Source organism: Ovis aries, chromosome 7, assembly GCF_016772045.2.
Source record: "Ovis aries strain OAR_USU_Benz2616 breed Rambouillet chromosome 7, ARS-UI_Ramb_v3.0, whole genome shotgun sequence".
NCBI classification, from domain to species: Eukaryota; Metazoa; Chordata; class Mammalia; order Artiodactyla; family Bovidae; genus Ovis; species Ovis aries.
This window is the reverse complement of record NC_056060.1, coordinates 83334375-83343348: the sequence shown is the minus strand read 5'-3', so window position 1 is coordinate 83343348 and position 8974 is coordinate 83334375. Positions and strand designations below refer to the sequence as shown.

The 8974-nt window shown below is 40.4% G+C and overlaps 1 long non-coding RNA gene across 2 annotated transcripts; it reads left to right on the top strand.

Moving 5' to 3' along the window:
* The first annotated feature begins 30 nt into the window (after window positions 1–30).
* LOC114115645 (uncharacterized) lies at window positions 31–8631 on the top strand. 2 transcript variants are annotated; one of them, XR_003589958.3, is made up of 4 exons: window positions 31–122; window positions 1221–1340; window positions 5429–5645; window positions 7168–8631. It is a non-coding gene; the product is annotated as an uncharacterized LOC114115645 (long non-coding RNA). The 2 variants fall into 2 exon arrangements; XR_009601296.1 differs by having other exon boundaries at window positions 31–537.
* The last annotated feature ends 343 nt before the right edge of the window (window positions 8632–8974 follow it).

Below are 8974 nucleotides of genomic sequence, written 5' to 3'. Positions count from 1 at the left end.
GTCTAGCCGGGCGACCTCTGCCCTACGGCCGCAGTACGCAGGCGCACGACTAGACCTCGGCTGTTCACCTCTGTTCCTGCCCATGGGCGGGCTTTCGGAATTTAGGCTGGAACGGTGCGGAGGTCTGGAAACTAGTCACATGTGTGGGCGAAGTGTATTAATAAATTAACCGGGATTGGTGCCCTGTGGCTGCCCCTATTGGCAAGACACAAGGAACAGACCGTTCATCCTTGACCAGTGGGTTCATTTCCAACAGGCCCTAGAAGGAATTTGTTTTATGGATTTCTCCCTGAGCCTTGGATTGGAAAATCACAGCCAGTTCACAGGCCCGACAAGTCTACCCTTCTTTTTATAGACTGAGGAAACAGACTCAGAGAACTGCTGTGATTGGATCATCTACCTTTCCGCTGGTTAGGGGCAGTGCTGGAGTTTATATATAGTCTTTCCAGACTGCTGGCCCAGGACCCCTTCCCTTACAACAGGGCTGTCTTTTCTTTCCCAAAGAACCCCAATTTGCCGAAAGATGGATTACCCAGTGTGAGCTGATTTCTCAATTTCATAGTTCTTAATTACCTTGTTTTGTATTGAACTAGGTTGAGCAAGGCTTGTTCCTAGGAGACCTGGGATCTCCAAGGACTTCAAACTCTAGGGGAGTCCATTCTGAATTAGACAGGGGAAATGATTAATATTTATATTTTATTCATGTCAGAGCTAATAGCTCAGTATAAATCACAGTATTTAGAAGCTGAAAGATGAATAGGATGGTGAGCAAGGGTATAAGAATCATTAAACAGGCTGGAGTGCTTGGTAGTTGCACCTTTGAGCTTTTTACTTCTTTAGAAAAGCTTCTGGAAAGGGCTGGAAGGACCACTACTCCAGAGAAAGTGTCTCCCTTCAGCCACAGCAGAAAAGCTACTAATGGCCTGCGCTATCCTGGCAGAACCTCCCATAAATTGAGCTGGGGTGGTGGAGGAGATAGGAGTAGCTCCCAGGTGAAACGCTTCAGATTCCACTGTTCTTATCTGAAATTTCAGCAGTTTACCTCAAGTGTAAATGTTTCTCGGATTGTTATATGCCCTTGGTCACTTTCCAGAGCACAGGCTGGTTGTTTATGTTAATTTTGTCCCACTTTATAGTTTGATTTTGTGGGGAGTGGATTTGCCAGTCTCATATTTCTCCATAACCAGAAGAATATTATTTATTTTTGTTTGGCTGTGAAGGATCTTCATTGTCTTGTGTGGGCTCTTTAGTTGTGGCACGTGGGACCTAGTTTCCCAAGGAGGGATCACACTTGTGCCGCCTGCCTTGGGAGCTTGGAGTCTTAACCACTGGACCACCAGGTAAGTCCCTGGAAGTCTATTTAGTTTTATTTTTTAGTTACAAATAATTTTAAAGAAGGGCTTGAGGTTTTGCATCATTCCTTCCAAAGAAATCCCAGGGCTGATCTCCTTCAGAATGGACTGGTTGGATCTCCTTGCAGTCCAAGGGACTCTCAAGAGTCTTCTCCAAAACCACAGTTCAAAAGCATCAATTCTTCGGCGCTCAGCCTTCTTCACAGTCCAACTCTCACATCCATACATGACCACAGGAAAAACCATAGCCTTGACTAGATGGACCTTAGTCGGCAAAGTAACGTCTCTGCTTTTGAATATACTATCTAGGTTGGTCATAACTTTTCTTCCAAGGAGTAAGCGTCTTTTAATTTCATGGCTGCAGTCACCATCTGCAGTGATTTTGGAGCCCCCCAAAATAAAATCTGACACTGTTTCTACTGTTTTCCCATCTGTTTCCCATGAAGTGATGGGACCAGATGCGATGATCTTTGTTTTCTGAATATTGAGCTCTAAGGTCCGTCTAGTCAAGGCTATGGTTTTTCCTGTGGTCATGTATGGATGCGAGAGTTAGACTGTGAAGAAAGCTGAGCACCGAAGAATTGATGCTTTTGAACTGTGGTGTTGGAGAAGACTCTTGAGAGTCCCTTGGACTGCAAGGAGATCCAACCAGTCCATTCTGAAGGAGATCAGCCCTGGGATTTCTTTGGAAGGAAGGATGCTAAAGCTGAAGCTCCAGTACTTTGGCCACCTCATGCAAAGAGTTGACTCATTGGAAAAGACTCTGATGCTGGGAAGGATTGGGGGCAGGAGGAAAAGGGGACGACAGAGGATGAGATGGCTGGATGGCATCACGGACTCAATGGACGTGAGTCTGAGTGAACTCCGGGAGAAGGTGATGGACAGGGAGGCCTGGTGTGCTGCGATTCATGGGGTCGCAGAGTCGGACACGACTGAGCGACTGAACTGAACTGAACTGAACTGAGGTTTTTGTGTGCATCAAAAGAGGCATGGAGGGGAGCAAATATCAAATCTAAAACCTCAGAAACATAATGTTGAACAGAAAAAGCAGGGAAAGGAAGGAAAGAAACAACAGTATGATTCCGTTTAAAGTTTTAAAACATGCAAAACAATACTGTGTGTTGTTTATGGGTACAATTTCTATTGCAAAAGTACAGAAACATACAAGGGAATGGTAAACTCCCAATCCACATTGAGAATGATTTACTTCTGGAGGGAGAGAAATACCATCCAGAAAAGGGGAAAATATAATTGTATTTCTCAAACTGAGTAAAGAATATCTGAATGGTTCTTTTTTTCACTGTTATTTTTTCTTTTTGACTGCACTGTGTGGCTTGCTCAGTCTAAGTTCCCAACCCTGGCCCTCTGCAGTGAGAACGTGGAGACCTAACCACTGCCAGAGAATTCCTGGATGTTTTTTATATTATCCTGTAAACTCGCTGTATTCATAATGTATTTCATTATAACAAAAAAGTTAAATACCAAATATATTATTTTAAGGAGGACATGAGAGTTATATTTTTAAAAATCATATTGGCTTTTGGGGCACATAAGCATCTATATAGAACTGGGACTTTTATTCCACTCAGTTATTTTATTCATGTAGCCCAGAGATTTTAGCTTTGTGTGGTTAATCTTTAAAAAAAAAAAAAAAAAAAAAAGAACACTTCACACAGTGAAGCCTTATGTTGGAGGATAAGTTGCAGGGTTTATTAATGTCAAGAAAAATTATGAGAGACTTGGAACTTGGTGTGAAAGGTTACTAGGTATCCAGTCATTCAGAATATCTCCACCTTTCATTGTCTTTGAGCTAATTTCCAACTCTGTGAGCTGTGAAGAAAAACTGATAGTGTAAATGATTCTTGTCCATAGAAATATAAAAGCAAGTTGTTCCTTGAGTGCAATTGAACTTTCTCCCCCACACCTAAAAAACCAGTGTTGTGTCTATTAAGCAAATTAATTTCAGTGTTGCTGAAATATGTATGTGTCTACTCTCTGGATTATCTTTTAAATCAGTTATAATATCTTACTATTTTCTTCATTAATTAATGAGTTAAATAAATCTTACAGGCTTCCCTGGTGGTTCAGTTGGTAAAGAATCTACCTGTAATGCAAGAGACCCAGGTTCAATCCCTGGCTCAGGATGATCCCCTGGAGAAGCAAATGGCAACCCACTCCAGTATCCTTGCCTGGAGAATTCCATGAACAGAGGAGCCTGATGGGCTACAGTCCATGGGGTTGCAAAGAGTCAAATACAACTGAGCAACTTCCTTTCACTTTCACTTAAATAAATCTTGGACATATGCTAATTTTACATTTATATGAGTCATGATTTTACTTTTAAAAAAGTAGTTATCCTTTAACAGGAGGGAAGAGGACTCTCATTTCTGTCAAACCACACATATTACAGAACACATGAGGCAACTGCTCCTTGGCTAAGATGCTGGCCTGTTGGAATTATTTAGTCTTGTTATCATTTCCCTCCTGCTCTCTTCTTTTTGCTCCTCCATGTTAGATGGTTTTTCAAAAATCTGTTTTTGAACTTTGATTCTTTGCTCTCTTTGATGTTGTTAAGTCGCTACTCTTTGTGACCCCATGGACTGCAGCATGCCAGACTTCCCTCTCCTTCACCATCACCCTGAGTTTTTGCAAACTCATGTCCATTAAGTCAGTGATGCCATCCAACCATCTCACCCTCTGTTGCTCCCTTCTCCTCTTGCCCTCAAACTGGAAATATAAAAACATCTTTTATTAAGCAGGTAATAAAATATTTTTTTCTGTGAGTAAGACCATATCTACACACACTGTAAGATATAAAAAATTTAAGTAGTTGGGGAGGTTCAGTCAGACTCATTTCCAGCTTCCTCCTCTCCAACCTCCCTCCTCCTAAGCTCCACGTTCACCTTCCTCATTGTAACACACTGTACACTCTTTTTTTAAAACGCATGATTCAATGTATGTGCAAAATATAAGAAAACATAACTATAAGCTATGCTGATAGAAGATGGGAGAGGAATTCATTCTAGGAGGTAGGTACTGACTGTAAAATACAACCAGGGAATCTTGTGTCCTTGAAATATTCAAGGTTCTATGTCTTTATCTTGCAGTCTTTGTTCAGATTATATTTATATTAATTCAAACTAATTAAATAATTGTAGCTAATTAAAATATTTAATTTATATCAAATAAATTTAAATTAATTAGCTTAAAATTTATCATGTGATCATGTAATATAATTTTTGTTTCAGTCATAATTAATAACCAAAGTTTATTTTTGGATAAGTCAGAGATAACCTCAGGATGGGTGTTTAGCAGACACTTTTATAATTATTATTGCAAAGAAATGGAAGAAAACATTCTTGAAATTCTCATAAGGTAGGATTACCAACAGAAGTTTTTAGAATTATTTTTATCTTCCAAAATAGTTACTTTATACATTTGTTATAACTATTAAAATTTAACTGTCCATAGTTAATATTTTCTGAGCTTTCAAACAAGGAAGTCATCATAATTTGAATTTAATTAAATAAATACTATTGAGTGCTCAAGAGTTATTTAATAACTGCAGCATACTTGATTCCCTGCGAGTTTTCTGCACTTTGCTGCTCTTGCCTTTTTTTTTGGTAGTGTATATATATATATTATTTATATATATATATAATATTTACTTATTTTTAATTGAGTGATGATTGGTTTACAATATTGGTTTGATTTCTGTCATACATCAACATGGATTAACCATAGGTATACATATATCCCCTCCCTTTTGAGTCTCTCTCCCACCTCCCACCCATTCCTACCCCTCTAGGTTATTGCAGAGCCCCAGTTTGAGTTCCCTGAATCATAGAGCAAATTCCCATTGGCTCTCTATTTACATATGTTACTGTATATGCCTCCATGCTAATCTCCGTTTATCTCATCCTCTCTCTCTTCTCTCCCACTCTTGCCCATAAGTCTGTTCTCTATGTCTGCATCTCCATTGCTGCTCTGTGAACAGATTCATTAATACCATCCTTCTAGATTCCATATATATGCACTAATAATACAATATTTGTTTCTCTGTTTATACCCCAAAGGAACCGGAACTGAAAAAGACACGTGTACCCCAATGTTCATTGCAGCACTGTTTACAATGGCCAAGACATGGAGGCAACCTAGATGTCCTCGACTGATGAATGGGTAAAGAAACTGTGGTACATATATACAGTGGAATACTACTCAGCCATAAAAAGGAACACATTTGAGTCAATTCTAATGATGTGGATGAACCTAGAGCCTATTATACAGAGTGAAGTAAGTCAGAAAGAAACACACTATACACTCTTGTCAAATTAATAAGCAAGTGAATAGATGCCCATTGTGTGCTTAACACCAGATTAGGTGCTAAGTGGGATATCGTATGTGAAAATTCCTGACCCAGGGAGTTTATAATGCAGTTGGGAAAATGGGAAAGTAACAGTATATGAAGTATGTGATAAGTACCAAAGGGAGTGAGACTGCTTATAAATGCTTCATTCATTCATTCATTCATGCATTGAACAAATACTTCTTTATTGTCCATTACTTGCGGGTGTTGTGGTACACATGGTGAAAAAGATCAGCACAAACTTCCTCTTCACCAAGCTTAATCTAGGAGAGACTAGGACCAGTAATCAGGCAGATACAATACTGTGTTATTTGGTTACATACAGGATGTTATGGGGCTTCCCAAGTGACTCAGTGGCAAAGAATCTGCCTGCTGTGACAGGAGACATAAGTTTGATCCCTGGGTTGGGAAGGTCCCCTGGAGGAGGAAATGGCAACCCACTCCAGTATTCTTACCTGGAAAATTCAGTGGACAGAGGAACCTGTCAGGTTGCAGTCTATTGGTCGCAAAGAGTCAGACAGGACTGAGCACGCACGCAAGCGGGCATGCTTCTCTCTGGGACTTCTTATTCATCTCTGGATCAGTCACAGGGACCCTTGTCTTAATCTTCTCATCTGTGAAGTGACTGCCTTTATATTTACCGCCAGAGATATTGAGAACCTTAATTAACATTTAGGACAGAATTTGTAATCCTCACAATATGAGACCCATAACTAAAACACCATATTATTATCATGGCCCACTTCATTTTATCTGGACGTTTTCTTCACTGGATTGGTTTCACATTTCAGTGTGAATTAGTATGCAGTGCTTTTGTTTAATTGAGTATTGAATTTCACTCCCCAAAGAGTTTTCTCCTTCAGTAATGGAAAAATGAAGCATACATTATTGCAGTAATAACATCCTCACTGTGATCTTGTCATTTCACAAGAATCTTAAAACCAGAGTTTGGCTGAATTATTGCTTAGAGGAGAGACCTTCAGAGAAAAGGCATATGCCGCAGGAACATCTTTAAATGCTATTGTTTTGTGTTTTTACCTTTTTCTGTTCTTTTCCACATTTGATTTGTGGGAAGCCAGGAGAAGAGTAAGCCAGGCATCCTTTAGTCTCAAATACTTCTTTTTTTTAATTTATTTTATTGAATTATAGTTGATTTATAATGTTGTATGAATCTCTATTGTATAGCAAAATGATTCATATATGTACATATGAATATATATTCATATATATATATTCATTATGGTTTATCACAGGATATTATACAGTAGGACCTTATTTTTTAATCCATTCTATGTATAATGGTTTGTATTTGCTAATCCCTAACTCCCAATCTATTCCTCCCTCACTTCCCCACTTAGCAACCGCAAGTCTGTTCTCCTTATCTGTAAGTCTGTTTCTGTTTTATAGATGAATTCATTTGTCAAACACTTCTTTTATTTTTATTTTCAGCTGCACAGTGCAGCATGCAGGATCTTTGTTTCCCAACCAGGGATGGAATCTGTGCCCCTCTGCGGTGAAAGCTCAGAGTCTTAAGCACTGGACTGCCAGGGAAGTCCCTCAAACACTTCTTCTAAATAGTTCTTGTTTCTCCCTGAGAAACAAGCCTCCACCAATCCTGTGAGGCTGTGCTCATGAACCCTCCTACATTCTGGAAAGGACTGCCCAGCAACTCCTCCTTGCAGCTGGGAAAATAGTGGGCAAGAGCTAGTGAACTCAGAGCTGCTGATTCATCGGAACCAGACCCACTGTGTTCTCATCGGAACCAGACCCACTGGTGAGGCAATCAACACCTGCTTCAGTGTTTATCATGGCAAGAGACAATAAAAAGATGTGGAGATATAAAGATTATGTGTTGCTTCAGTCGTATCCAACTCTTTGTAACCCTATGGACTGTAGCCCGCCAGGCTCCTCTGTCCATGGGATTCTCCAGGCAAGAATACTGGAGTGGGTTGCCAAGTCTTCATCCGGGGGCTCTTCCCAACCCAGGGGTCAAACCCGGGTCTCTTACGTCTCCTGAATTGGCAGGTGGGTTCTTTACCACTAGTGCCATGTGGGATGCCAATAAAGATTATATAGAAGTACAAATAGCTAAAGACTAAATTTAAAGTACCATTTAGGTGTCTTTATGCTCTGAATGGTGCCGTCGTTGTTCACAAGGAGAAAAGTACCTGGACCTGGGACATGCTCACTGGTGTGCCCCTGAGCAGAACATGTATCACACGTATCACACAAGCAGCAAACTCAGGTTTGTAAATCAGTTATCCCTTCACAACTACAGTCATTCTCCATTTTTTTTTCTGATATCACTAATAAAAATATTGTTATAAATGTACCTCCTTTAGTTGATTTCATCAACCTGAACACAGAATCATTAAACTAGCATTACAGTGGGCTTCCCTGGTGGCTCAGCTGGTAAAGAATCCCCCTGCAATGCAGGAGACCTGGGTTTGATCCCTGGGTTGGGAAGATCCCCTGGAGAAGGGAAAGGCTATACCCACTCCAGTATTCTGGCCTGGAGAATTCCATGGACTATACAGTACTTGGGGGCACAAAGAGCTGGACACAACTGAGCAACTTTGACTTTCACTCACAGTAGTATCTTCTGACAGCACAAAGCCTCTGAGTACACAGACGGGATGTGGGGGAGATGGAGAGTGTACCTAGGGAAGAGCAAGGGGAAGAGGTATGTGCAATAAAATCAGGAATAAAAATAAACTGAAAAGGGTGTCGCGTGTAAGTAGTCTAAAACACAATGTGCAGCCAAATCCTTGGCAACGAGATGAAATTACTCTTAGAACATTCAATTAAGCCACTATTTTCAGAAACTAGTTGGAAAAAGATGGCTAAGCAGCAAACTGCTGAACATCACCCTGAGAAACAGCTAAATGACAGCTATGTAGTCAAAGTGGACAGACGAACATATGAATAAAGATGTAAGCGTTTTTGTGTGTTGGAAGTTATATTGCTTTGAGTAAATCATTAAGAATTTGATGGTTTAAGGCTAAGTCAGAAGAAACTCTCATTAAGCAGCTCTTTAGTGACAGGTGTTTCAATAGGTGATTGTTGTTGTTGAGTCGGTCAGTCCTGTCTGACTCTTTGCGACCCCATGGACTGCAGCATGCCAGGCTTCCCTGTCCTTCACCATCTCCCGGAGCTTGCTCACACTTGTGTCCATTGAGTTGGCGATGCCATCAAACCACCTCGTCCTAAGGCTCTGTCGTCCCCTTCTCCTCTTGCCTTCAGTCTTTCTCAGCAT